Raw genomic sequence first — 23,673 nt, 5'->3', positions numbered from 1 at the left:
TTCTCTCTCTGTGTGTGTGTGTGTGTGTGTGTGTCTGTGTGTGTGTGTGACTTTTCTTTTTTAATTTTTTTTTAGACAGGTTCTCACTCTCTTGCCCAGGCTGAAGTGCACTGCTGCAAACATGGCTTACTGCAACCTTGATTTCCTGAACTGAAGCGATCCTCCCACCTCAGTACTCCCGAATGGCTAGGACCACAGGTGCATACCACCATGACTTTTTAATTTTTTGACTTTTGGAAGAGATGGCATCTCACTTTGTTGCCAAGGCTTGTCTCGAACTCCTGGGTTCAGGTCATCTTCTCACCTCAGTCTCCCAAGGTGCTAGATTACAAGAATGAGTCACCATGTCTGACTGTATTTTCTTTGTTCATTCATCTGTAGATAGACACTAGGTGGATTCCATATCTTGGGTATTGTGAATAGTGCTGCAATAAACACGGAACTTTTTTATGTAAACTGTTTTTGTTGTAGTATAACTTATATTCAGAAATGTGTTCATCAGATAAGTGTAAACTTTATAAATTTTCTCAAATAGACTGCATCGAATAATAAAACCACACTTAGAATAAAAGTCAGAACATTATCAGAATACCAGAAATTCCTTCCTGCTTCTTTAGTGAAGCAACCCCATTCTGAATTCTAACAATGCAGAAGAGTTTTACCTCTTTTTGAATATTATATATATATATGAAATACACATAAGCACTTTTTGACTCTGGATTTTTTTTTGCTTGGCCATGGGTTTATGAGATTGATCCATGCAGTTGCATGGAGTTACATGTAGTTGAAACATAATTATTTAAAACCATTTTATTGTTGATGAATATTTAGGTTGTTTCTAATTTTTGGCAATTATAAATAGTGCTGTAAAAAATTGTACACCTGGCTTGTGATGAATACAGGTACACGTTTCTATTTTGTCCAACCCTAGGAATAAGATGGCTTGATCACTGCCCTTGTTTTAGGTCACCTTTAACAGATATTGACAAATGGATATCCACAGTACTATGTGACAGAATCCATTGATCTAGATCCTTGAAAAACGTGATATTTGGTATCACATTGAATCAATAGGCAAACTTGAAAAAGTGTCTTTTAAAAAATACTGAGTCTTCCTAACCACCAGCCCAGCATATGCTTTCATGTTTTTGTCTTTGAAATTTTCTCATGTTCCATAATTTTCACTGTAACTGATTTACACAGGTTTTATATGACTTTTTTAAGCCTTAAGTGTAATAGATATTATAAATAGCATAATTTATGAATTTACGTTTCTATTTGTTTGTTGTTGAAATATAGTAAATACAACAGCTTTTATTATGTGAACTTTTTTGAGATAATTATAGATTCGGCTGCATTTGTAAGAATGCAGACAGATTAATACATTCTTTACTCAGTTTCTCCCAAAGAAATCTCCTTGCAAAATTCTAATACAATATCACAACCAATATATTAGCATTTTTCCAGTAGAGGCATATCAAAGTTGCAGTACCACAACAATCTTTCATGTTGCCCTTTAATAGCCACAGGCACATCCCTTTCTATCTCCATCCCTTACTCTTAACAACAAATAATAATCTGTTCTACATTCGTATAATTTTGTCATTTTAAGAATGTCATATAAATAAAATAATAAAGAATGTAGTCTTTCATTATTGGGTGTTTTATTTAGCTTAGTTTCCTGCAGTTGCATCCAACTCATTGCATATATCAATAGTTTTTTTTTCCTTTTTATTACTTGAATAGTACTAACATAGTAGGGATATACCCCACAGTTTATTTAACTAGTAATCCATAGTTTGAATTATTTGAACCCATAGACATTTGAATTATTTCCGGTTTGGCGATACTACAAATAAAACTGCTAGGAACATTGATGTGCAGGACTGTTATACATCTAATTTTTTATTTCTCTGGGATAAATATTCAAGAGTCCAATTGGTAGGTCATATGGTATTTCTATGCTTAGTTGTACAAAACTTGTCAAATTATTTCACTAACTGGCTGTACCATTTTACATTCCCACCAGCAATGTAAGAGCGATCCAGGTTTGCCTGCATCATTGCCATCATTTGGTTTTGCCACTATTCTTATTTTAACTATTCTGATACATGCATAGCGATATCTCATTAAGATTTTAATTTGCATTTCCCTAGTGGCTAATGATGTTGAACATCTCTTCTTGAACTTATTTGCCATCTCTATATACTCTTTGGTGAAATTTTAGTTTATGTTTTGCCCATTTTTGAATTGAATTTATTTTCATTTTCAAGTTCTGAGTGTTCTTTATATAATCAAGATACTAGTCATTTACTAAATTTGTGATTTACAAACATTACCAAGTAGTATTTAGCTTTTCTTTTTATCTTATAAATAGGGCCTTTTCCACAGCACATATTTTTGTCTTGTTTTTATTTTATTTGGAGTTATGGCAAATGGTATTCTGACTTTAATTTTGTTTTCCAAGTGTTCATATTTTAGTACATAGAAATGTGATTGATTCTTATATGTGATCTTGTATCCTGTGAAGTTACTAGACTCCCTTATTAGTTCTAGGAATGGTTTCATTTCTTTATTTTTCATTTGTGTAATTTTGGACATTGTTTACATGGAAAATCATGTCGTCTTCAAATAGGAAGAGTTTTATTTATTTATATTTTTAATATTCAAATATCTTCTGTTTCTTTCTCTTTCTATATTGCAATGGCAAGAACTTCTGAGATTATGTCGGAAAAAAGTGGTAAGACAATATATCTAGACCATTTTCCTGATGGTAGAAGTTCTTGATGTACTTGAGAAAATTCCCCTCTATTCCTAGTTTACTGAACATTTATAATTATGAATGGCTTGAATTTTGACAAATAACTTTATTCATCAATTAATAGTATTATTATTTTTAATGTAAGTATGTTGATATGGTAGATTACATTAATTACCTTTGAATGCTGAGAAGACTTCATATCTGGATTAAATCCCATTTGGTTTTAGTGTATAATTCTTTCCATAAATAATTTTATTTAATATTTATTCAAGATTTTTGTTTTGTTTTGTTTTCATTAGAGTCTATGGTTTTCTTTTCATTTCATTTTGCACTTTCTGTGGTACAGACTTTGTTTTGGTTTAGTATCAGGGTAAAACTAGCTTCATTAACTGAGTTAGGAAGTACTCTCTCCTGTTACATAAAATAATTGGTAAGATTGATGTTAATTCATCTTTAACTGTTTAATAGACTTCACTGAAATATTGTGTCTGGAACTTTTTGAGGAGCTTTTTAACTATTCAGTTTTGATATCCAATTTCTTAATGTTTATAGGAATATTCAGATAACAATTTCATTTTGGTTGAGTTTCGATAATTAGCATTTTTCAAAGAACTGGTCCAAATTCTAAGCAGGAAAATTTATGAACATAAAGTTGTTAATATATATCCTCATTTTAATTTTAATGGCTGCCGGATCTGTAGTGATATTTCCTATATCATCCTTGAGATTGGTGATAATGTCTTTTTTCTTTATATATTTGTCAGAATTGTTAGCGTTTTGTTAATTTCATTAATTTTCCATAGAATTAGTGTTTTTAATTATTTTTAATTTGTTTTCTTTCTACTTAATTAACTTCTTTTGTCTTTGTTATTTCTTTTTTTATTTTTCTTATCTCTGGGTTTATTTTACTCTTCTTCCAGTTTCTTAGAGACTTAAATTACTGATTTCAGAGCTTTCCTTTTCCAATATAAGTATCTAGTGCTATACATTTCCCTTGTAGTACTGTTTTAGATGCAGCCCATCACTCTTTATATGTTGTATTTTCATTTCCACTTTGTTCTATGAATTTTTAAAATTCTCTTTAAGATTATTCACTGACATATGCATTATTTAGATATGTGTTGTTTAATTTCCAGAAGTTTGGAGATTTCTCCTTTGAATTCATTCTTGTCACAATACATATTCTGTAATACAGCAATTCTTCTAACTATGTCGAGATTTGTTTTAAGGTACATGATATTGTTTATTGTTGTATATGTTCCATGGATACTTGAAAAGAATGTGGTTCTATGTTGTTGGGCAGAGTAATTTATTGATTGATGCACCAATTAGTTTGTATTGATGGATGGCGTTGAGTTTTATATTTTTGTTAATTTTCTCTTTAGGTGTTCTATTGGGTGTTGATAGGTAGGTGTTAAAGTCTCCAACTCTAATTTTGGATTTGTCTATTTCTCTTTTCAGTTCTATCAATTTTGCTTCAAGTATTTTAAGGCGCTGTTATTTTGTGTGTACACATTCAGGATTGTTATTTCTTCCTGGTGGATTGCTCCTTTTATCTTTATATAATGGTCCTCTTTATCTCAAGTAATTTTCTTTTCTTTGAAATGTTATGTAGCTACTCCTGCTTCTTTTCTTTGATTAATGTTTGCATGGTATATATTTTTCCATTCTCTTACCGTCAGACTAACTAGTTCAGTGTATTTGAAGTGAGTTTCTTGTAGACAGATTATTGCTGAATATATTTGTTTATCCACTCTGACAATCTTTGTCTGTAAATTGATGCACTTAGACCATTTAAATATATTTATTGCTATACTAGTGCTTAAGTCTGCCATTTTATTATTTGTTTTATTTCTCTTCCTCATCTTCTGTGTCTCTCATTTTCCTGCTAGCTTTTCTTAATTCCTGTAGGTTACTTGAACATTTTTAAGGACTCCATCTTGATTTTTTTGTATGATGTTCTTAAATATATTGCCATGTTAATTTCCTAGTCGGTCTCTAGGTATTGAGATATACATGTGTAAATTACTACAATCTGTTTTTATCTATATGTTACCACTTCAACTGAAGTGTAAAAATTTTATTTCCCTTTAGGTCCCTTACCTTAATTTCAGTTATTATATTTTTCAGTTCTATAATTTTTACTTACTTTTTAAAATAATATCTGTTTATTTGCTGGTATATTTTCTTTTTAGAACATTGTTTCAAGATAACTTTTAATTGCTTCTTAGAGTATTTTCATAATTGTTGTTTTAAAACTCTTTCTAGATAATCTCAATATCTGATTTAATTTGATGTTGGCATTTGTTGTCTCTTCTCATTCATGGTGTGATTTTCCTGGTTCTTGCTATGAGGACTGATTTTAAACTGCATCCTGTAATCTTGAATACTACAACTCTGAATCTTATTTAATCATTTATTTTAGGCAGGTAGTTCTGCTGAGATGTGTTTAGAGCTGGCCAAATATGAATGTTCAGTTCCTTTCAAGCCCCAGGGATACCAGAGTGGGGAAGCAGAAGGCTGACTCATATTGCTGCACTGCTGCAGGTTAGAGGCAGTAGCTCAGCTCCCTATTAGTCCCTATGAACACCAAGGGACTGAGGGGTGGAAGCAGTGCTCATGAGCTCTACTTTTCAACACCTGTTTTGCCTCATTGTTTCTGAGTGGAATCTTAGCTCACCACTAGATCCTTGCTAACACTGCCCAGGCAGGCAAATATGAGCATGCCCACTTCAGGCAAGAAATGGAAGATCAGCCCCCTGCTCAGCCTTGCATACTCCACTTTGTTAGGGGTAATAAGAATACCTGCTGTTTCTTCTGGGTGGGAGATAGATGGCAAGCTCCCTACACAGTCTGCCAATACTGTTTATCCTACCAGGAGAATCGGGGAACCACCTAATCCTGCCAGCATTGGATGGACATCACCTGCCAGCTCAGTACTGCCAACACTAACCCAGCAGCTGATTTCCACTGACTGGAATATAGAAGGTTAGCTCTTTGCTTGTCACTAAGGAGTCAAATCAGGTGGTAGAATCTGAATGTTGCATGTTTTTGCCAACAGAGGAACAGAAGATTAGTTCTTTTTTTCATCCTGCCAAAGCCATTCAGTGGAAGAGGGCTGTGGAGTAAAAGCACCAGTTCTTGCTTCCACCAGAAGGTGGGTGGGGTGAAAGATCAACTCCCTACTCAGTCCCACTGAAGCCATAGGAGGAAGGCATGTTTTTTCCTTTGATGTTACGGTGGAGGAGGGTGAGTGTTCCCCAAGAGGTCTTCTGCTGTTAGATCATTCCTTTCCCAGTGTTTTGGCTAAGAGGAAACAAGGTTCCTTGAGATTCCCCTCACCCTCCACCATGCCTGTTGGCAGATTCAGGTTTGAGGCTTCTGCAATATCCTGTTTGGGATATATGGAAGGCAGTAAGAAAACCCAGGGAGCTCATGTCTCTGTCATCCTTAGAGTCTCAGGGTCCCTAGGCTCCTGGCCTTCTTCATTGCATGTTGGTCTGTTGTGTTATATCCAGGTATTTTTCTTTTTGTATTTTTTTTTTTTTGAAGTTGTGAGAGGGAGGAGCTAGGAAAAATAAGGTTACTACATTGGTAGAAATGGGGAATCTGCAACTGATTTTTGTATATTAGCTTTCTATAAATTGACCTTGATAAACTTATTTATCCAAATCATTTATACATTGTTTTGGGTTTCCTATTTATTTATCCATTACATGTGCAAATAATGACAGTTTTTTTTTTTTTGCTTCTTAATCCATATTCTTTATTTCTTTTACTTAATTTTTTGGTGTCCATTGCAATAAAAATGACTAAAAGTGTTAGTAATTATTATCTTTGTTCTCAATCTGATAATCTGTGAAAATATTTTACCATTAAATATGATGTTTGCTGTAATATTTTAAAAGTTTTAAATTTTAATTATTATGGATACACATTAGTTATACATAATGGTTATATGTGATATCACATATAACACATAATGGTTATATGTGATATCTTGATACAAGCTTACAATGTACAATGATCAAATCTAGCGTAATTGGAATATCCATCACCTCAAGCCTTCATCAATTCTTCTTTGTGTTAGGAACATTTCACTTCCACTCTTTTAGTTATTTTGAAATATAATAAATTATTATTTACTATAGTTGCCCTATTGCGTCAGTCTTATTTTGTGGTTGCTGCAAATCTCTTCCATTACTAATTGGTAAGTGGATAAGGTAATGTTATTTTTTATATAGTCTTTGTGTTAATGGGATGAAATATATTGATTTTCCTTTTAGCTTTTGTCTTTTTATTTTTAAAGCATTATTTTTATACAATAAAGTTTACAATTTTATAGGTAAAGTTTGTTGAATTTTGGTAATTGTGTACAACTGAGTAATCACCACCACAACCATAGAGTAGCTCCTACACCATAAAATATTTTTTATTCTTCCTTTGAAATGAATCTCTTCCTCAAAGACCCTGCCTCAAGCAATACCTGATCTACCCTTTGTCAGGATAGTTTTGTTGCAGAATTTCACTTTTGGTATATAGTCTTTTCATTTGACTTTTTCATTTTGAATGATGCTTTCAATTTTCATCCACATTGTTGATTGTATTGTTTTGTTTGTTGCTGAGTACAATCCAATGGTATGGATATACCACAATGTGGTTACCTATTTACCATTCCATAGATACTTTGTGTTGCTGCTCTTGGGGGCTATAATAAACTTTCTATTATGAATATTAACACAGGAATTTTTTGAATGACATATGTTTTCATTTTTCTTAGGTAAAGACCTGGAAGTGGAATGGTTGTGCTGAATACTAATATATTGCATACTCTTTTTTTAAGGTGACTGTACCTTAAATCCTTGAATCCTTGTTAATAAAATTAGCATGGTTTGGATCTGTGTCCCACCAAATCTCATGTTAAATTGTTATCTCCAATGTTGGAGGTGGGGCCTAGTGGGAGGTGACTGGATTATGGGGGTATATTCTGCATGAATGGTTTAGCACCATCCACTTGCTGCTGTTCTCCTGATAGAGTTGTCACAAGATGTGGTTGATTAAAAGCGTTTAGCACTTCCTCACTCTCTCTCTTGCTTCTGCTTCCACCATGGGAGAAACCTTGCTACCCCTTTACCTTCTGCTGGAATTTTAAGTTTCTTGAGGCCTCCCCAGATGCTGAGCAGATGCCAGCATTACACTTCCTGTACAGCCTGAGGAACTGTGAACTGATTGAACCTATTTAGGAATTGCCCAATCTGAGGTATTTTTTATTGCAATTCAAGAATGAACTAACACAAAAGTGTAAGACGGATGTAGTAGCTCAATATCTCACCAACACTAGATTGTGTCAGTCTTTTTTTTTTTTTAACCTTACCTATCTGTTCTTTGTGTTTGTGTGTGTGTTTGTGTGTGTGTGGATGTGGAGAGTTTTCATTGTAGTTTTAATCTGTGTTTCTATAACTAGTGATGTTGAGAATCCCTAAGCTTATATACCATTAATTTATCTTCTTTTTTGAGATATTTGTTTAAATATTTTGCTAATTTTTATTGGGTTAAATATCATCTTCTTATAAAAGTCCTTTGTATATTCTAAATATAAGACTTTGGTGTATACTTGTTTTACAAAAATTATTCTCTCTGTAACGGCATTATCTTATATTAAGTGTCTTACAAATATCAAAGGTTTTTAATTTTGATGAAGCCTATTTGATCAATTATCTTCAGGTATAGTTTGTGCTTCTAATATCATTTTTTGAGAAAATTAATGTTACAAAGAATTTGTTCTTTTTTTTCTAAAAATATAATAGCTTTTTATATGGAGAACCATTGTCAATTTTAAATGTTTGCGTGTATGTGTAAAGTGAAGGTTGAGGTTTTTTCTTTTATTCTATATAGAGATCTACTCGTTCTAGCAACATTTGTTGAAAAGACTATCTTCTCTCTATTTAATTGCTTTGGCACATCCATGAAAAATCAATTAACCATACATGTGTAGGTCTATTTGAGAACTCTCTATTCCGTTCCACTTGAGTTGCATTTCAATCATTATGCCACTATTACACTATTGGGATTCATGTAGTTTTAGTTCTTGAAATCAGGTAAAGTAAGAGTTCTTTATCAAAATTATTTTAGCTAATCTGAGTCTTTTGTCTTTCTCCATTGATATTAAAATTAATTTGTTAATTCATTTAGAAAAGAAAAATAGATAAAAATTATTAAAGATGAAGAAGATTCAGAGAAAACTCTGAGTCAGTTTGCTACTTATAAATCAATACTTCCAAAAACTGCAATTCAAGTTCACATATAATAGTTATAACATAGGTCATATACTGGTTCATAAAACATGTAATTACTTGAAAATATTTAAATAATACAAAATTTTTAAATATTAAATGTCAATGACAAAGCAATATTTACTAAATCACCAAACATTTGGAAATTAAGCAACATATCATTTCAAAATAACCTATAGGTCAAAAAAGACATTACAAAGAAAACGGTGAAGTATTTCAAACTGAATGATAATGAAGAGACAACATTTCAAACTTTGTGGAATACAGTTAAAACTGTGCTAAAATGGAATTTTCTAGGTTTAAAGTTTATATCGGGGAAAAACGGTTTTAAAACAGTTACCAAAAACTTAAAATTTAAAAGTTGAAAAATTAAAAAAACTAAAATAAAAATATAAAGTAGAAAAAGTAGAAAATAAGGGAAAATAATAATAAAAATTTTAAAAATGGCTACTAATTAACAAGAGAGATTATCAACAATCAAAGTTTGTTTTTTGATAAGGGAATAAATTGCTAATAGTTGATAAACCCTAGGAAATTGATCAAATTTAATCAAGAGAGAAAACACAAATTATCAACATTATAATTAAAGGAGAAAACATCTAACAGATATTAAAATGAAAATAAAGAATTTAAAAAGTGAATAACTTTGTGTCAATAAATCAAAAATTTAGATTAAACATATCAATTCATTAAAAAACTTACCATAACTTATACAATATAAATAGCCCGATTTTTATTAAAGAAATAAAATTTGTAATTAAAATTATATCCACAGGGAAAATTTCTGATTCATATGCTACACAAGTTAATTCCATCAAACATTTCAACAATAAATAAACTATTTCAGAAGTATCAGAACAAGGCACACTTCCCAAACATAGTTTTTTGAGTCCAAAATAACTTTGACCCACAAAACTCACAAGGGCATAAAAAGAAAATAAATTCAAGACCAGTATTTTTCACAAACATAGATAAACAGCAGGATTAGCAAAATATTACAAGTCAAATCTAACAACACATATAAAAGATGTGACATCATTACTAAGTGAAGTTTATCCCCAGTACTAAAGTTTTAGTTAAACATTTATAAAATCACATTTTAAAATTTTTTCAAATCTTAACCAGATTAAGAGAATTAAGAAGAAACATTGCATAATCATCTCAATAGATGTAAGAAAAAACATTTGCCCCAAATGCAGCATAATTTGTGATAAAAGCAAAATAATATATACACACAGAGTATTTTTAAATCTGATAAAATCATCTATATATTTCAGCTAACTTAATAGTTAATATCATACTTACCAGTGAAATAATGAACAATTTTTTCATAAAAATCAGAGACAAGGCAAGAATGTGCACTTTTGCCATATCTACTAAACAGTTCTGTATTTCTTAACTAGTTTATTCAGACAAGGAGGCAAAAATCTAAAATTTGCAAGAAAGAAATTAAAAACTATTGCTATGGGCTGAATGTTTCTATCCCCTACTACAAATTCACATGTTGACATCTTAACTTCAAAGATGATAGGATTATGAGTTAGGGATTTTTGGGAGGTGATTATGTCATGAGGGTGGAGCCGTCATGATTAAGGTTATTGCCCTTAAAAAAGAGACTCCAGGGAGATAGCTAGCCTTTTCCATTATGTGAGGACACAGATAGAAGTCTTCATCTCTGAGAAAGAGGACCCTCTCCAGACGTTGAGTTTGACAGCTCTTTGATTTGGAACTTTCTAGCCTCCAGATCTGAGAGCAATACATTTCTGTTGTTTATAAATTACCTCATCTAAAGTATTTTGTTATAGCAGTCTGAATGGACTAAGACACCATGTTTATCCACAGATGACGTAGTTGAGTACCCTGAAAATTGCCAAGAATAAACAAATAAATAATTTAGCAAGGCCACAAGATATAAGTTAATAAATAACAATAAATTGTATGTTTAGTTTTCTGCAATAAACAATTGAAAATAATTTTTAAATGGCATTTACATTTGAATAAAATATATAAAATATTTGGGGATATATTTAATGACAGATATGTAAGGTCTCTACACTGAAAATTATAAAATCTTTTTTAGAGAATGTCAAATCTATAAGAAATAAAGTACACTAGGCTTGTGAATTGGAGGGCTTAATTTTGTTGATGTCAATTATTCACAAATTCATTTATAGACAATAAAATTTTCATCAGATTTTTTGGAAGAATTGAAAATCAATTAGAAAATTTGTATAGAAATGTAAAGAACATAAAATAACCAAAATAATTTATAAAAAGAAAATACAAGTTACAGCACTTAGTACTTAATTTCAAGTCTTATATCGAGTTACATTTATTAAGACCATATTGGATTGAGCTAAACATAGACCAACAGAGTAATGGAAGAGATCAGTGATTTCAGAAATCAGATCACATATATGCAGTCAACTTATTGTCAGTGAAAGAGCTAAGTCAATAATAAGGAACAATATTATTTTCAATAAAGTGTGCTGGGACAAATGGATGAACATTTAAACATATGAAAATACAAAATTGATTCTTACTTTACATTACAGACAAATGTTAATCCCTTAGAGTTGGGCCATAATTCTAAAATGTAAAGGCTAAAATTATAAATATTATAGCAAAAAAGGAAAATATGCATGTGAAGTTGGTGTAGGCAAAGATTTTTAGGCAAGATAAAAATAATGTCATAAAAGAAAAAATAAAATAACCAAAATTGAAAGCTTCTGCTTATCAAAATGTAAGGTAAGAAAGTAACAAGACAAACTATAGTTTGGAAGAAAATATTTACATTATAATAAAACAGAGTACATTGAGAACTCTTACGCATCAAAACATAAAATACGAATTAAGCTTTCCCTCATACCCACACAAAATGGTGCAAAATACTTGAACAAGCAGGCATTCACAAAACAAGATATGTGAATTGCCAATAAGAACATGCAGTAATGTTCATCATTGCTAATAATCTAAGAAATGCTAATGTAATTTTAGGGAATTACCTACCACTATAGATCGAATGGCTGAATTTTTAAAAAAACAACAATATCAAATATTAATGACAATTTAGATTAACAGAAATTCATAAGTTTCATCCAAGAATATGAAATAATATCACTTTGGAAAATTGTTTAGAAGTTTTCAATAAAACTAAACATATGCCTATTGTATGATACAACAGTTCTACTCTTAGGAACTCACTCAAGATAAACGAAAACTTACTGTCACCAAAATCTTTACAAGGATGTTCTTAACAGCCTTATTCATAATAACCAAAATCTACAAACCACACAAAAGTCTATCAACAGCAGAATAGTTAAAACAAATTGTGGTGTATTCATAAATGGAAAAGTAAGCAACAATAAAAGAAATAGACTAGTGACATGTACAACAACAAAGGTAAATCTCAAAAACAATATTTTGAGTAAAAGCCCTCAGATACAAAGACCACATGCTATGTGACCCCTATTTACATAAAATTCAAGAACAGGTAGAATTTAATCTGTAGAGACAAAAAAATGGAACAGTTCTAGTCTCTGTGAAGTGAAGGAGACATTGGCTAGTTAATTGCTTAGAGAACTTACTGAGTTGATGGAAATGTCTATTATTTGATTTGTGTGACGATTACATGGTGATTATATTTGTCAACCATCTTAAAATGATTTGTATGTTTTGCTGTATTTTAATTAGGCCTTAAAAAACAAACATTAAAAGACAATGGGGATACTTTGTGAACAAAAGAAGACTTGGAGTTCCTATCATTTTATTTTATTATCCGTCGTAGGCTTAGGCTACTTTGAATAATATATAATCGAGGATATTATGGGGAAATCATGGGCTAGTAAAGTTAAGTCACTGTTACCTGGCAAACCAGATTTGCTAGAATTTATGTTATGAGGATGGCACTCTCGCTCTTGTCTAGGGCTGAGAACTTATATTTGCTGGAATCCTTTTTCCTATAGGGTTCTAGGTTAGAGTTAGCTGATTAGAAGAACTCATACATGATTTCAAGTCATCTGGGAGGCAGAGGTCGTTTCCCTCAAATGGTTTTGATGCTTGGTCATACATGGCGATGAACAAGGTAGTGTTCCCACGTGAGCCTTACCTTGTTCTGCTCTCCTCTGCCTCACGTCCAGCTTGACTTTCTGGCTACTGGCCCTGATGGCCAACAGCAGTCCCAAACTTACCACCTCAAGCTCTCAGGTGCTTGACTGAGAGCCTACACAGGCAGTGGTTCCCATAGATCGTGGTAGCCACAGAAGCAGCAATTTTCATTTAGCAGAATTTACATAGGTGGCAGTTTCCACACTCTCTACAAGCTCCACTTTTGCTGTACCACTTGAATATCTAGATTGGAATCGTTTTTTGAGTTTTTCTTCCACGTGTATTTTGTCTGAGCATACTTGTACCCCACATGGCGTAGATAATGATTATTTTTCTGATATGGTGATTCCCACTGCTAGGTATTGACTGTCTCATCTGCTCCCACATTCAAGTAATTTATAATTCCCATATTAAAGCTCTGTTTTATTTTAAACTTGTGTGACTGTTCTCCTGACTGATACTTGGGAGAGAGAAGAGTACATAATACCAACTTTATACTCTTTTTTTTTTTTTCTGATACGGAATCTTGCTCTGTTGCCCAGGCTGGAATGCAGTGGTGCGATATCGGCTCACTGCAAGCTCAGCCTCCCCGGTTCATGCCATTCTCCTGCCTCAGCCTCCTGAGTAGCTGGGAATACAGGCAACTTCCACCACGCCCAGCCAATTTTTTTTGTATTTTTAGTAGAGATGGGGTTTCACCGTGTTAGCCAGGATGGTCTCGATCTCCTGACCTCGTGATCCACCCGCTTCGGCCTCAAAAAGTGCTGGGATTACAGGAGTGAGCCACCGCGCCCTGCCTATATTCTATGTTTTATGAAAAAACAGTAATTGCGGTTTTTGCATTGTTGGAATTTGCCGTTTGATAGTGGAATACATTCTTAAATAAATGTGGCTATGTTATACATCATTTTAATGGGCATTTCTCGCCTTACTTTTTTTGCTAATACTTGCTGTTTATTCTATGTTTATTTTAGACTATGGAAATAATGTTACACAAAAGCAGATTTGAACAATTTCTTTTATTCAAGTTCAAAATGGGTGATTAAACAGCAGAGTCAACTTGCAACATCAACAACACAGTGGACCCAGGGACTGCTAACGAACGTACAGTTCAGTGGTGTTTCAAGAAGTTTTGCCTCGGAAGTGATCCAAAAAAAAAAAAAAAAAAATGAGGTTTTGCAAAGGAGAGGAGATCCTTGAAGTTGAGGAGTGTAGTGGCCAGCCTGGAAGTTGACAGCAGCCAATTGAAACCAATCATCAAAGCTGGTCCTCTTACAACTACATGAGAAGTTGTGGAATAACTCACCATTTACCATTTTATGGTCATTCAGCATTTGAAGTAATTGGAAAAGTGAAGAAGCTCAGTAAGTGGATGCCTTATGAGCTGAGTGAAGATAAAAAAAAAAAAATCATTCTTTTGGCTGGGTGTGGTGGCTCATGCCTGTAATCCTAGCACTTTGGGAGGCCGAGGAGGGTGGATCATTTGAGGTCAGGAGTTCCAGATCAGCCTGGCCAACATGGTGAAACACCATCTCTACTAAAAATACAAGAAAATTAGCTGGGTGTGGTGGTATAGACCTGTAATCCTAGCCAGTTGGGGAGGCTCAGGTCGGAAAATTACTTGAAGCTAAGTTAATAATAAGGAACAATAGTATTTTTAATAAACCGGGAGACAGAGTTTGGAGTGAGCCGAGATCATGCCACTGCACTTCAGCCTGGACAACAAAGCCAGACTCTGTCTCAAAATAATAATAATAATAATAAAATAAAATAAAATAGTTGTTTTTAAGTGTTGACTTCTCTTATTCTACCCAACAACAATAAACCATTTCTTGATCGAATTGTGACGTGCAATTAAAAGTACATTAAAAAAAAAAAGTACATTTTATACAACAACCAACACAACCAACAATGACCAGCTCAGTGGTTGGACTGAGAAGAAGCTTCAAAACACTTCCCAAAGCCAAAAAAAAAAAGATCATTTTCACTATTTGGTGCTCTCTTGCAGGTCTGTCAACTCCAGCTTCCTGAATCCTGGCGAAACCATTATATCTGAGAAGTATACTCAGCAAATCCATGAGATACACCAAAAACTACAATGCCTGCAGCTGGCATTGGTTAACAGAAAGGTCCCAATTCTTCTCCATGACAATAACCAACCACATGTTGAAGTTCAACACTTCAAATGTTGAACGAATTGGGCTATGAAGTTTTGCCTCATCTGCCACATTCACCTGACTTCTTGCCAATTGATTACGACTTCTTCAACCATCTCGACAACTTTTTGTAGGGAAAATGCTTCCACAACCAGCAGGATGCAGAAAATGCTTTCCAAGAGTTCGTCAAATCCCAAAGCATGGATTTCTATGCTACAGGATAAACAAACTTATTTTTTGTTGGCAAAAGTGTGTTGTTTATAATCGTTCCTATTTTGACTAATAAGGATGTGTTTGAGCCTAGTTATAATTATTTAAAATTCACAGCCTAAAACTGCAATTACTTTTGCGCCAACCTAATATTATTAGCAAGATGGCTATTTCAATATAAGTATAAGCTGATAGTAAGGGTAATGAGTCATTTTACACATCTCTGAAGTAGCTAAGGGGCATTTTAATTAAGTTAACATTAGGTTAACATATCTGTGAATTGTGACACCAGGCAGTCAGTTAATTTTTGTATTTAGACAAATGCCAATATTTGTGTTTCAGATTGATAGTGGGGTGGAGGCAGCCTATACTCCTGGCTATTATTCAAGGATAGAGGCTTACATAGGATTTTACACCTTCACTACATGAATCCCAGTTTGCAGTTCACATTGACATATACCCTCAATATTAAAGAAGAAAGAGAATGGAGAAACCTGTAATCTTCTTAACCAAATTGGCTCAGAAATGAAACCCATCACTTCTGCTTCCACATAATTGGTGTCAACAATAGCCTCACACACTTTCAATGGTCAGTGATTAGGATGAAGAAGGCTGGAAATATAGTTGACTGCAATATGTTTCCAGAAAGAATTGTAGTCCATAAAAAGAGGCATACTTTTTTTATTATGGCTATGCATCTATGCCAAATCTGGCTACCAAATACCCGTGGAAAGTCTTCCTCCCCTCAGATCAGAATCCCAGCAACACAGAGGGAGGGTAACCCAAAGTCTCACCTGCCTAATGTATTCAGTTCAATGGTCATATTCTCAACATGAGGTTTCTCCATTGAATCTGGAAGAAATTCCTTCTATTCCTGTAATCTATGAAAACAGAAAGAAGTACGCCTCCCTTCATAGACAGTTATGTACTTGGGACTAAAAAAAATTTTTCTATTATGTTCCCTGGGAAAAACTCACTTGTCCATTGTCTTCCCAGAACCCTGCTCCCAACTCCAAGAACTTCACCTATATCCTCAATGACTACATCTAACATGGATGTTTTGAGAATTTGTACCTTTAGCAGCCTGCATCTTACTCTTTAAATTTTGTAAGCCAGAGTACTATTTTAAGGCTCAATCATTCAAATAATTTTTAGATCAACTTTTGGAATTTTTTGACAATGCCAATCCTTCAGAATCACAGTAGGCTTCTGATTCACTTCCTTCCAGAGAAGTCTCTGTGCCATAAACACAGCTCAAATTATTTCCTTGGCATATTTCTTAAATCTGTTTGATTTCTTTATTTTTTGACACTATGCTTTCTTCTCAGAACTCCCATTATGTTCACAGCTGCCCCTGGAAACAGGATGCTGCCATTATCCCTGATTCTCTGCAGCACTGAGTTCTAAATAAGAGCATTACTTAGCCCAGGTCATATGATCACAGACTAGCTGCAGAGGAAGATAAGAGAGTATCTACCATTTTCAACTTCAGTCATGGCAGACAGTTTTTGCCTTTCACTAAGGCTCCAAAGTTAGGGAATTTCCTAAAGAAAGGGTGCGTGTATGCTAAGACGTCTCAAAAGTGAAGAATTCCCCTACATTAGTGTATGACATGATTTGAAATTTATACTTAATAATATTCCATCACAGTCACTCTTTCTACTATCATCTGAGTATCCATTTGAAGTTAGTAATTATTTCTCTTTAGCTATTCTACATATGCTTTAATATTTATCCCAACTCTGGTTTAATTTACAGAGGCACCAACAGCCACATATTTTTCAGGAGGAAATGCAGGCAGAATAAGTTCAAAGATAGTACTTTTATATAATTCATTGTACCCCATTTTCCATGGGAAATCGTCTGTCCCACTGATGTTTTGATGTGCTCCTACTTAAAGCATTTTCTTTCCTAGCTCCTCTGGAAAGTAAAATACTGAAATTTTAAAATGTTGAATACTTTTTCAGTTTTTATGCCTCTTAGTTGTTTTTCAAAAACCAGACAATATGCATTTAAAAATAAAAACTTGACACAAAGAATTCAGTGGTGGTAATAAGAAAGCTATATATAGGCCAATTAGGTTTGCTTGGTCATCCCAAGGGTGGGTTTATAAACACTTAGAGTATCTTATTAGTCTTTCTGTAATTGTAACCTGTCTAATTTGACTTCTAACCTGTCTATTGCAATATTTGTTGTATTTTTCAAAGAGGCACATAACTGTTGCACATGCCAATTGTTATTGAATATTTAATAACATGTATTTTATTCTCATGTATCCCTTCTTTCCTTTTCTAGGGGAATTCTCCTCAGGTACCAGAAATGTGTGTCAGTGATATATTTTGTTTATAGCACAAAAAATAATATGGTGTATTGACAAATATTTAGTTAATTGATTGTCTCAATTTAAGCTTTAAATGTGGTATAAAATAAAAGAGCTAAAAAAAATCATGTAGAATGAGATTAGGCATATTATTAAAATATTCTCTCCTTAATAAAAGTTTCAACAAATTTGTTATTTATAAGCATAATTTCATGTCTACTTCTCTGGCCAAACAGAACAAGAAGATCTGGGCTATATAGCTATTAACACCTGAATTAATCATCAGTAATAAGTAACTGCTGTGAGAAAGACTCATTATAGGAAGCAAACAGGTTTTAATTCTTTCAGAAGTGGTACCCCTCGAATCTTTAACTGCATATGGCATCCAAGTATCTACTGAATATGCTATATATAGAAGCCCTGAAAAAGTCATCTGAGCTCTGATTGTAAAGGTCTGTGATCTTATCAAGGACAAAAGTGAAATGGAAAAAAAAAGAATTTATAGAAAACATTTGCGTATTTTCAGAACATTCATTTATACTTAGAAAGCGTCAGACATTCAAATTGGGAACATTGAGACACAAAGTGATGACTCTTGTTAGTTTATCTTGTTTTTAATATAAACAGGGACTTTCCTGTTCACTGCAGAAACAACCTCAACTTTACAAACTCTGTTCTTCCTTCTTTAGCTCTAAAAGAATGTTAATATATATGAGAAGTGCAATACTGGAATGCCTGCAAGACAATGACATTGAATTTTAAGAAAGCCTTACAGAAATATTTTATTACACGACATTGGTGACAGTTTCTGACAACCAAAGTACCACAAAATGGAATTGAATACTGGCAATTGTAATTTGAGCATTGTGAGAAGAACCCTGACTTTTCCAGTAGACTTTATCTCCTAGTCTTTCGTCTCTTATTCCCACTCTCCAATTCAGATCATAAAATACATTGTTATTAAGTTAATTCTAATACATTTGATGCCTTAATAAAATGATCATGTAAAAAATTAGAATTACTTCTACATAGTCTACCATTGAAAGACTTTATTTGCTGAGAATTTTCCACCAATAAAAAAGTTTTGAAAACACTATAGAATGTATCTAAGAAATTATGTTGTTATGCAAATGATCAATCTGCTTTTAGTTTGTACAAAGAAGTTTTGCATACTTTATAAGCCTGAAAAATACCAGAAGTTGAAAACAATTTTATATTTTTTAGACATTTAGTATGTGATTTATTAAATTAATATTTAAAATTGTATAAAAGGAAGTAATTTTCTCAATTGTCTACAAAAGTAAATATACTTCACTTTGTAGTCAGGACAACCAACAATATTCTTTAAATAGTTGGAAATGACTTATGGAAGAAATATTACTGTTAATTATAGCAGCTTGTTTTTTAAAGCTTTTATTTTAGAGAGAAATTTCAACTGTCTGATCTCATCTGTCAGTATTTGATTGTGTCTCTTTAAGAGAGAGCATCCTTTATACCAGAGCTTTCAATAAATTAAAATACAGGGAATAAGACTGATGGAAACAATCATCTTTCTTACTAATAAAGTGGATATGGGAAAAAGTGGCTGTTATCTCTGACCTAGTAGGCTTACTAATACTGAAAGATGCTCCAGCTCAGTCACTAGTGGAAATGGGCCATTCCAGGCCCTCCACTCTGGAGAGACACCACATAACTGAGAGCACCTGGGAGCACATACCCCATGCAGGCAAATAACTTCCCAGAAAACAAGGAAAGAGAAAAAACCATGGGAAGTACGTTCAGTTCCTCATCCCAGTCGAACCAGTAAGATAGGTAACTCCTCCTTCCTGTATACCAATAATTGATGGAGCTGAATGAAAATAGAATTTTTACATGAGGAGATTTCTATTCATCAGGAGAAAACATCAGGAATTGAGCAAAAGCATTCCTCAGTATCTCCCTGTATTAATATTTTACTATAATGTAATAATCATTTTAAATTATTTTTGCAGATAGAATTTTATTAGTGCCCAGTAACATCTCTGTGAAAGGTGATTAAAAATTCACTTAACAGTAAGGGAGTAGGAGTGAATCCATACCTACCTCTTTGGGGGAGTGAAAGAATAGATGCCGCTATTAACCTTATTATTGACTGAAACAATCCCAGTGGAATCTTGTTGCTATTGAGCATTTGAATCCTGGCTAATGTAGTTAAGGGATAAAATTTAATTTAATTTAATTTTAATTAATTTAAATTTAACTGAGCAAGTCACATGAAAGTAATGGCTACCATATTGCACAATGCAATTCTATATCTTCAAGAATAGCAAAAATTCTTAGCCAGAAAATATCAAGACTAATGCAAAGAGTGGTACAATTAAGATTCATGATCAGAATCTAAAAAGAAGAGGGCTCTGAAACACTTCCCTGACTAATATATTGTGTTGACCACGCTTAGAGTCTGGCTGACGAGGTCTAGTTGACAGGCTCTGAGAAGCTTCCTTGTAATATTATTAAGAATAGGTTGAGAGAGTTTGAAGCATTTAAGAAGAAACTCATTTTCACAAAAAGTAGCTGTATATAAGTCAATGTTAGAGAGAAAAATATGGATATTTCAAAGGAGGTGGCTGTGACAGGGAATAAAGCCAGATAAGGAGTTAATTCTGGGACAAGTTTGGAGAAGATAAGCTCTCATATTTATTGATAAAACCCACTCTTGGGTACCTGTGAGTACTCTGAGGCATCCTATTTGACACACTCCAGGGTCATATGTTAGAAGCTGAGTCTGACTTATAATCATGTTTTTCACATCCCCTGTACCTGTCCTACCCACATGTAGATAAAAGTAACAGATAATGTAGGTCTTCAAGGAAAAGAATGAAAGAGGGAGCCTCAGCAGGATTTTAGTCTCTGGGTTGGGCCATTTGTGAGGCCCTACTTTGGTTTTAAGAAATAGACATATAGGTATAAGTATAGATATAAATGATATAGATATGGATGTAGATAACTTCTTAAGACACTTATCTTTTTATTTAACATATCTCTATGAGTTTCTTGCTGGTAGAAAAACATTGCATTGATGAAATAAATTATTTCTCTATTAATTATTTCTGTTTGTAATGTCTATGTTGTAATTCCCCAGATAGTGGAATTCAATTTATCTTGTAAGAGCTAGCTTTGTACATTTCTTCTTTTGAAGATTCCTCTAAGTCACAACACTGCTCTTCTACCCACTTGCTTGTCTAATTTATAATAGCCCTTAGTATTTACCAGTGGTGTATTCCTTTAAACTTCTCCCAGTCCACAGATGGGCTGAACATCTACTATAAGCCAGATACTGTGCTAAGTATAGAAGGTATATATAGTGTATATAATGTGATAAGATCTAGTAGAGATTTGTACTTGGTCCTGTGCCACCTTAGAAGAGCAAGTAATTGCTCTCATCTAGGGAAATCAGAAAGGTCCCTTGCAAAATTTTACAGTTGAGCCAACTAAATAAAGAGTAAGAAGGTATCCAAGAAGATGAGATAACTGGCTGGTCCCTACATGTAACAAGAATTGAAAAGAAAGAAATGGAACGGAATAATAAAAGAAATGGAAATGGAAACTGAAAAGAAATAGAGGACTAAATATTCTCCACATCCTATTTGAGAATTTGGTAATATGGGCCTGTACGCAACGTGGAGGTGTGAGAAATAAAGAGGGAAAAGGAAGTCACGTAGGTTAAAAAAGCACGTGGGGCCAGTTATGAAAATCTTTAAATGCCTCTTGTCAGACTCTGATTTGTTAATTAAATATATCGTCTCCTCAACAAGACTCTGTTTTCATATTTTCCCAACTCTTCAGGTTTTTAAAGCTTATATTTGAATTCTTTCTAAATGGACCATGGTGTTGGGAGAAAAAAAACACACAATAGATACAATGGGAGCTTCCAGCTTTGCAAGGAATCAAAGGGTTTTCTGTAGTACTAGTAACAGCATATATCACTTGAGACTTCTCTTCGAAATTGTCTGTCTAGAGTTAAAAAAGGAGCTTATTATTTCTTTGATTTAAACATTGATACTTTTTCTAAAGTCAAACAAAATTTCAAGCATCTGTGAAGTTAGATAAGAAATACGTAAGATGAATTAATTTATTTAGATTGGATGGAGAGAATATTAGGCACCAGGACGAAGGGTATTAGGAAGCATTGCAAGATAAATAAAAGGTATTCAGGACAAGAGACAATTGTTATGTTCATCAATTTCCTCTAAAAGCTTGGATAAGGGAACTTAAGCTACTGGAAATGAATGAAGTGGGATCCAGCGGGGCATTAATATTTCATGAGTTTTTAGCAATTATTTTCTAGGGAATTGAAAAAAAGTTTGGTGGCAAGAGTAGGAAAATGAGAAGTTAGTCTATTCAGAAAAACATAAAAAGGATGATATTGCAGGGAACCTCAAATTTGACAGTAAGAATATTTAATTAAAAGTAACCTAATACAGTATTCCAATCTATTTCTAATTTCTTTTTCTTACACAGAACATTATTGTATCTATACAGAGAGAGCATATTTTTAATATATGCACACACACATAAATGTATATGTACATACACATATACATAACTGATACACATATATATTTGTATATATATGTATATGCCTGTATGCATATTAATAGTAAAGACAGTTTCATTGCTTATGCCTCTATATTTTGTTCTATCAGAATCAACAGTATTAAAGTTTGCTGTAGGAAAATGTTTGACAATTCAATGTGCACTTCTCTCCTTCCCTCTTCATAAGAGAACTCCAATTGTGCTTAGGTGTTCCCCTCATGTAAGATAATACCAGTTCAACATTCTAGCCAATCGTAAAATTCCATTTTCTTCATTGGGATTGTTTTGGATATATGAAACCCTGGGGAGGATCTGCCAGATGGTAGCTGAGAATAAGTCCCTGACTCTTATAAAAGAGACTCTAGAGGTGAAAATTCCTTTCCTTTGTCTGATATTGTGCAGGAAACGTTTAATTCGGCATTCCTCAATTAATCAAATACTGTACATTTCCAACAAGGGCCTGTTCTCAAGACTGGCTTTGGTTGGTTTCTGGTTACTGAGCTCTGAGCCCTTGGAAGGTTCTCCCTGATAAGAGTTTTTTGTATGCCTGAGGCCTTGGGCTGTTCTGTACCAACTTGACAGGATGGTTAGTTAACAGTGGGATTTATGGAGAATACCTGTTTCTGCTTTGGGGGTCTGGAGTCTGAGAAGGTAGCGTCAGTCATATTGGTGTGCATGGCCTACATAAATGACCCCCAATAAGATTTCTTAACACAAAGCCACATTGGCAACACTTAGAGTGTATTGTTACTTATTTGTACCGAGAAAATTAAACACATTATGCAGCCCCAAAGAGAGAAAACACCTAGAAGCTTGTACCTGATGTCTGCCAGATTGTGCCCCATGTGCATTTTTCCTTTGCTGATTTCAATATCATCTTTCCAATGTGATAAACTCCAAGAGTATGACAGCTTTTGAGCTCTCTGAGTCCTTCAAGTGAATTATTGAACCTGAGGGTGGTCTTAGGGATCCCTAACACAGATATGATGTCTGACACAATTGTAGCCCTCTTGAGGGCACTAGATAAATCAGCCTTAAGATAAAACCAATGCTAACACAAATAAAAGTTTAACCAGTTATCACTTTAAAACATTTGTTTTCCTAAGCATAGATTGTGAAGACCTGAACACAGATGGAATTGATTTTTTTAAGTTCTTTTACATGTACTTGATTTCTCCCTTTTTGTTGAGAGATCCTAGAAGATTAGAACCAATCACAAGGAGTTCAACTGTAAATTTCACATGAGAATTT

The sequence above is a fragment of the Pongo pygmaeus genome, chromosome 2 (assembly GCF_028885625.2).
Source record: "Pongo pygmaeus isolate AG05252 chromosome 2, NHGRI_mPonPyg2-v2.0_pri, whole genome shotgun sequence".
NCBI lineage: Eukaryota > Metazoa > Chordata > Mammalia > Primates > Hominidae > Pongo > Pongo pygmaeus.
Note: the sequence above shows the minus strand (reverse complement) of the source record.